The 7,358-nt window shown below is 43.3% G+C and overlaps 2 long non-coding RNA genes across 7 annotated transcripts in view; one reads left to right on the top strand and one right to left on the bottom strand.

Annotated features, from left to right (window-relative positions):
- The window catches only part of LOC135409162 (uncharacterized), a 275,200-nt gene that overhangs the window by 100,100 nt on the left and 167,742 nt on the right, over window positions 1-7,358 (bottom strand). The gene's annotated exons all lie outside the window — the stretch shown is intronic.
- Window positions 1-7,358, top strand: part of LOC135409161 (uncharacterized) — a 29,107-nt gene that overhangs the window by 18,893 nt on the left and 2,856 nt on the right. Inside the window, exon 4 of one of the 2 annotated variants that reach the window (XR_010428037.1) lies at window positions 2,189-2,436. The exons of the other annotated variant lie outside the window; for it this stretch is intronic. This is a non-coding gene — a long non-coding RNA (uncharacterized LOC135409161). Of the gene's footprint in view, window positions 1-2,188; window positions 2,437-7,358 lie in introns of those variants that run through there. 2 annotated transcript variants of the gene reach the window in all.

Raw genomic sequence — 7,358 nt, 5'->3', positions numbered from 1 at the left:
CCAGCTGACCCATACCTGGGGCTACCACACCTTGAGACAGCAGGTAGCAAAGGTGACTTCACAGCTCCCTGCTTTTAGGACTGATGGACTGTGCCTTGTGTCAAGGTAGATCTTCTCCAGTAGCTGCTTCAGTGCATGTCCTGTAGTAATTTTCACATTATTTCAGGCACATACCGTAGCAGAATGCAGGAATACTCTGGCTTCACCCTTGTCAGAGGGTCTGAGGTTTGGGATACCACAAGAACATCTCCTCCTCACTCCCAAGTACTGGGACATAGCCAATGGCTTTGCCTGCAAGTTAGCAGCCTCTTCATGAAAGATGATGAGAAATGGGGGAGAGGCAAGTGCAACAAAGCTGAAGGACAAAGGATTCAAGGCAGTAAATAAGAGTTGTAGCTGAAAACAGAGGACAACTCCTTGCATAGAGCTCAAAGACGGAAAAAAGTGGAGGAAGAGGTAGCTGGTGCTGCAATGATGGGGATGCTGGCTAGATGGTGCTAGCACATACTCCTGTGCTTTTGTCGTGGACTAATACAACATTTTTACTGCTTTTCCTTTAGACAGAGGTTTCGTTTCCATTGCAAGAGCTGGAGAAACTACCATCTGTTAATGGTACTGCTAATAGAGAACAGGGAGTCCCTAGTGAAGTTCTTGCCTTTCAAAGGCAAAGGGCTTCTGGAACATGAGAAAGAACATTCCCTTGCAGTGCAAGGGGAATGATAAGCAGCCAACTGTCTCAACCCAGCACCTCTGTGTTGGCTAAACATGACACAAAATACGATATCTGCCTCACGTCATCCTTGAAATCACCCCTTCTTGTGCTGTGCTGCAAGAACTCGTTTTTAATCCTCTGGACTATGCTGAATTAGGCTCTCCTGGTTGTACTAATAGCGCCAGCTCCAGTCACCAAGGCAACAGCAGGCTCCTCAACCCCTGAAAGGAGCATATCCACGTGGTGAGGTGAAGATCATGGCTCAAGCACACCCAATCCCATGATCCACATGCTTTTCTGTTGTACATTGCACTTTTTGTTTGGCAGTATCCTGCTTGTGGCTGAGCATCCATATGGCCCTTCAGATAGTACAAGTCCAGGTATGAGAGATCCTATGACTACTGTGCTGAGAAACCAATGGGTTTCTGGGGCACCTGCTGGTGGATTGGTTCTTGACACACCAGGTCCTGAGAAGTGCAGGCCTGCAGAAGGACTATATCCAAACTCCAGAGCTTGGATCAAATGTCTTCTAGCCCTCCTAGTGAATATCTGTAGTGAACAACGAAGACTGAGGGTAAACTAGATCTTGAAAGAAGGCTCAGACCCAAAACAAACTCCCTATATAGCTATGGCTTACACAGAGCCCAGCTACCACTAGAGGGAACAGAAGGCCACAGTGAATGACAAAATTATAAGACTGCTCTCTAAAATGAATGCAGTCAGTGAGAAAATACTATCAGATATTCTCCATTAAAACTGGAAAATATACCTGAAATAGACATTTCCTAATCTGACAAGAGGAAGAAGTGGAGACCAGAAATGGAGAGCAAGTAGGGATTTTTGTATCTTTGCATGTCCTCCAAGCCCCATCACCAACTCCTCCTGCAGGCAAAGGATTAAAAGCAGACGCCTTACATGCAAGTCTCCTAGCTAATGGGAAATTAGGCAAAGCTGCAGGCTAGGACAGCGTATATTTTGTGGTGGAGAAGATATCACCTTTTTCATATGTATCAGAAAGATCCTACAAGCATCCCAAACCCTCTCTTTGCAGTAGACATAATACATTGCGCATCGAAGCAGAACCAGAGGTGTTTGCTGTCCTGGGCTCGCTCCTGGGTGCTCTCTGAAAACATTGTTCTGTTCTGGGCTGCACTGTCCAGCCAGCCTTGCCATGCACAACAGTGGGAAAAGAAATAACCAATATGACCAGCTAGAAAGCTCACACAGTGATTCTCTGTAAGTCATATGAAATCTAGTCCAGTCCCTGTGGTGGCACTTTTCAAGTCTGAACTTGCCTTTACCCTTTCCTCCCACTCTGAGGACCAGTCCACCTGTAAAGGTTAAGGTCAGCTGAATAGTGCTGTGGGAAGGAATTGAATTCTTACTGCCTCTAGCTTCAGTCATTTTAGCTTATGTTCATCTTCTTTTCCTGGCTGACGGATTTATGTGTTTTCATCCTCTGTTTTACTATGTCAGGAAAACTGCACTGACTTCAACAAACTCGCTTCTGATTCACACTGCTATAATCAAGACAAGAAGCTGGACTCCATGTTGTTGTTCCCAGGAATGAATGGTGAAGGTCTTTTTTGATCTGTCCAACAGCTGCAGGAAAATTTGTAGTAGAAACTGTCCCATTACCGCCCTTTGCCCATACGACTAATCTTGATCCTGTTGTTAACTGCTACTAATGTATTTCCTAAGAAATACACTTTTTTTAGATTCAGGCAGCCAGTTTTGGTTCTCTTTCCTTCTCGTGTACAAGTTTTCCTATAATTCCTGTTGGTGCTACCCTGCATGGCCCAGAGTGAACCATTTCCCCTCACACAAGCAAATCCCATGCAGCACTGGGCAGTGGGTATCAAGCACCTGCCAGTCATACTTCAGTGAGAAACTTGGTGCAGAGGCCACCAGCTGAACATCAGCCACAGCACAGCTCCAAAGCTAGCTATGGTTCTTTTCCACTCCTCTCCTAGAGGAAGAAGAAAACCTTGGATTAAATATGGCTACAGGCACCACAGCTGCATAGCACAGAAATCAATGGAATCATATGAAATCTAGTCCAGTCTCTGTGATGGCACTTTTCAAGTCTGAACATGCCTTTACCCTTTCCTCTCACTCTGAGGACCAGTCCACCTACTTGCATTGCCTGCCAAGCACAGCAGTACATTTCTCACCCAACACCAAGAATTTCACCCACAGATTCACTTAGATGTGCACACAGACAAGTGTTACTGACACCCGCACTGATGGCCTGCTTTCCTCTCCATCCTCAAATGTCAGTCTCACAGAGGTTCTGAGGCTGACTCACTCAAGATTACATACTTTGGCCTGCCCATGACCTGCATGTCTGAGCAATTCTCCTGGGCCAGCTTCATTTCAGAGCTTAGCAGGAATGGTATGTCCAGGAAGAAAGCATAACTCCTTTGTCATTGACAGGGAGGCCTCTGGGTATCCTTTGACCTAATGCTGCTGGTGAGATGGGCTGATGCCACAAAACACAGCACCAGGAACAATTCAGAGGTCAGGGAAATGCCAGCCTGCAATTTCAGATTTTCTATAGGGAAATAAGGATGGTTTGCCTCTATTTGGATGCCAATCCAGACTTGAAATTCGAACCATGGAAAAACAGCAGAGTAGCTAAATCCCAGATCTGGAAAAACAGCAGGGTAGCTGAATCCCAGATCTGGAATTGGGTTTCTCCCTAATCTTTTCAGATGAATGCTTCAGGATTTTTCTATGAGACCCCATGATGCCCAAAAAGAGCATTATGGTCTCATCCCATAAAGCTGTAGATTCTCTTATCAAATGTGTGGTTATGATTCATTCTTGACCTGCTCACCATGGGAAGGCATTTCTAAAGCAGAAGGTGTTTTCACAGCATACAAAGCTAAGAAAAAGGATTTTTCTGTAGAGAAAAGTTTTAGCAGTCTAGAAAAACTTGTCCTGTCCAGACTTCAGTCATTTCTAGGAGGTCAAATTTTGTAATACTCTGACACCACAGATATCACTGGGAATTTTGCTCTTGATATCTGTGGGACCAGGGTTTATTTTAAGGGCATTTCATCTTATCAGAAACCAAAAGCACTTCATACACTCTGTGCACATAGGCATTACCTAGCCATTCAGGGAAATGCTATCTCTGTAGAATGACCATGGGCTGACAAGACATCCACATGCATATAAAAATTACCATGTCAAGGCACTAATTTTTCTGAAAATTTTTGCCTCCAAGAGCTATGCAAATCAAGTGGCTCACCTTCCCTTTCTTGTGGTGGAAAATAGGCTGAATCAAGAGAGTCAAATCAAACAGGATTTGACAAAGTATGTCATTCTTTAGAGCAATTAGGCCCAGAGCATGGGATAGGAGATGTGCACATCACCACTCTTCCCTGTGTTCATGTCTTAAGATCTGCTTGAGAAGTTTGACGCTGACCTACAAACAAAAAATGGCTGAAGCACTTGAAGTAGGCGAGGGCCAAATAAAAAATGAACTCTCATGAGCCTGGTCTGTACCTCTTAAGCCAACCTTCTTTTCCTGGAACCAGTCTGATGACAAGATATCGCCATACCTTTGGCAGGATGTCACACCCAAAGAAAGGAAAAGGAAGCTGTGAAGCCATACATTACCTTAGCACAACCACTCTTATGCAGGTAATTCTCAGGGATGTGAGGAGCCCATGCCTTGAAAATGGAGAGAAACTTGCCATATGCCTCAGGGCCTCACAACAAAATGGTGCACTTCAATATCTGCACTGCCAGTCTCTAATTTTGAAGGGATATATGAATTCATATCTAAATAGAGAGAGGAATATATGATATTTTACTAAATAAATAACTTTTTTGCACACCTGTTACCTCATCTTTACCAACAAAAAGTTGTGGTGGCTGTCTGTTTGAAAGCTTCTGTTAGACAGCTTTCTTCTCTCCCTGATGTTACAAAAACAAGGCTGCTGTGGGCTGCAGGATGATAGTGGACCTCAACAAGGCACAAGATAGCTCAAGCAGTGCAGATTGGTGATTAAGTATTAACAAACATCAGTACAGCAAAGAGGACATCAGAGAGCAGCAAAACACGATCCTGCTTAAGAGGTCCACTCCAGTGAGATACAGAGCATGTCACATCTTACACAGTAAGCCCTTTTCCCTTCCTACTCTTGGCAAATCCTGTCTCCTCTCCAAAGGACTTCTCTTTGCAAACAAACAACAGGGGTGAGGTTTACACAAGGGGAATTCTTGAGCATGAAATGCAGAACGCGAAAGACAACATCAGCCAGAGGAGTCCAGCAATCCATTATCATAAGCTTACATGAGCCACATTTTCCATGTTTCCACGTTTCTAAAACACAACCAAAGTAGCTAACATCTCTTATGTGGCAGGAATCCAGAGAAACAGGCAAGCCAAAGCAAGACTGGGCAGTCCTCCAGCAGAATGGGTTAGCTTCAAGAGCTGAAGTACACTTAAAACTTTAAGGGGGAACAAGAGGCCAACTTTACATGCTGTTCTGTCAGCCATACATGGATTTCCTAGCTGATGTGAAGTTCCTCTCTTCAGATTAATACTCCACCATTAGACTATAGTTTCATAGATATGAATTACAAAATTAAGCAACAGGAACAAGTTTCATCATTCCATTACAGCATGGCTGACACCAACTATTTCCAGTATATTCTGTGCTCCACACACAGGGCAGATGTCCCCCCAACACAGTAACTACTACTTACTTAGCAGTAGTCCAGGGCAGAAAGCAGGAAGGATTGCTTCTGCAAATGAAGAGTGTTTGGGAAATTCTAAGACAGAAGTAACTAGCATCTAGCAAGAAGTGGCACAGACATTGTGACAGTCTCTACTCTTGTGGAAAATAGCATAACAAGGAGCTAATTTCTTGTCCCATCTGAAAAGTATCAATTCCACCAGTACTAGACCATCTAACATGAGTCTACTGATCCACTTAGAATGGACTAAATCCCTTGAGACTCTCTCAATCATGTTGTTACTCCAGTCACTGATGCTTTTCTTGGGTAGAGCTAATAGGAACATGCTGCAAAGTCAGGTCAACTAGTAGCCAGCTTATCAGCATGGGGCTACTCTTTCTTATCACTGTTTGGCCATGCCTTATTCATACAGATAACTGGTGGGTGATGTAAAACAAATTAGCAGAAAAATAGGTCTTTAAAATCAAGATTTTTTTCCTCTGAGCACACACAGACAAAAGACAGAGTTTCAGAGATCTTGTGGTGCTTTCAGGAGAGAGACAGGAGTTAAAGGCATTTTAGGGGAGCTTTGTACAGGCAAGTAATCTCAGCCTTAGTGATCTACAGTGTTTATGTTGCATTGACCAGGATAAAGGGGAAAAGGGCTACAAGCTTGCTTATATCAACCCAGTGCAGAGAGAAGAGCTATTCACAACACAAAAACACTGTTGTGACACTTTGTACTGCTGACAGCCTTATTGAAGGGAGCAAGAATTGATTCAGTTTGGAGACCGAACTCCTACCTCTATCCAGGAGTGAATGTGAGGGAGTAGGAGCACTAGAAAAGAGTAGAGGAGTAGAAAGGGAAAAAAAATGTTCCTCTCTTACTGAAATTGGCAGCTTCCTGGTGTCCTTATATTGGCAAAGAGCCTCCCCTCCTCCTTAGCAGCTGCCCCTTGTTTCAGTGTATTAAAAACAAGATAACAAATCTATCCATAAAAGACATTTACACAGTGCATAAAATACGATGAGTGCCCACACCAAATAGGAATCAGAATTTTGAATTGGCTACTCTTACCTCACAGAGTACATTGCCCAGAGGTTTTTCAAATAACCACGTGCAGAAGTTATTTTTTTGAGAAGGACAAAAAGAAAAAGCCAAAAATCCACTCAAACCCTAAACACGACCCTTTATCCAGCTGCAGTGTACACAGATGACTGCGGGGGTTTTTTGGAGTGCACTGCAGGGCAAACACTGAAGATTTCATTCAGGAAGAATTTGTTGGGTTTTTTTTAATTTGGGAATACTGAAAGAAAATTTATATTAGGAATCTTTGTTGAAAAACAAGCTGAGAAAAGATTGGAACTCATCCCCACATACTACTGCACATAGTGATACAATAGATACTGAATCCATGGAAAGTCCAATGGAAAATTGTTCTTGAAGTCTACACATACTGCAGGCTCCACAACATTTCAGAATGACCTGTTTATAAAGGAAAATACTAATGGTCTATAACACAAAGCTAAAAGCCAGCACTATAATGGGCCACAGGAAAAGAAAAAGCAGGAGAGATGAGAATTACTGACAGTGTCCAAGGTCCCTGATATAGCTGGGAGTTTGCTATGGAATTTCCTAGTTGTTAGCAGGACTGGCAGTGTGCGAGTGCTGCACGGCATATGCATACATGAAAGGAGTATTTAGGGATCAGAATCAGATTCACAAATATGGCAAATAAACCTCACTTTCAGGGATAAGACCTGCTGAAAGAGAGGATAAGGCATTGGCAAAATGGTAACACAAAAGGAAGACAGGAGGAAGATTAGACACAAAGAATGGGAATAGGGAAGGAAATGGTGGTAAACTGCTGGGGTTTTGTAAATCCCAGTTTTGTTAAAAACTCAGTGCAGGACCTTGATGACAAGTAAACCTCACCATGCTTTTCCTGAGTTC

The sequence above is a fragment of the Pseudopipra pipra genome, chromosome 2, assembly GCF_036250125.1.
Source record: "Pseudopipra pipra isolate bDixPip1 chromosome 2, bDixPip1.hap1, whole genome shotgun sequence".
Classification (NCBI taxonomy): domain Eukaryota; kingdom Metazoa; phylum Chordata; class Aves; order Passeriformes; family Pipridae; genus Pseudopipra; species Pseudopipra pipra.
Note: the sequence above shows the minus strand (reverse complement) of the source record. Positions and strands in the feature narration are given on the sequence as shown.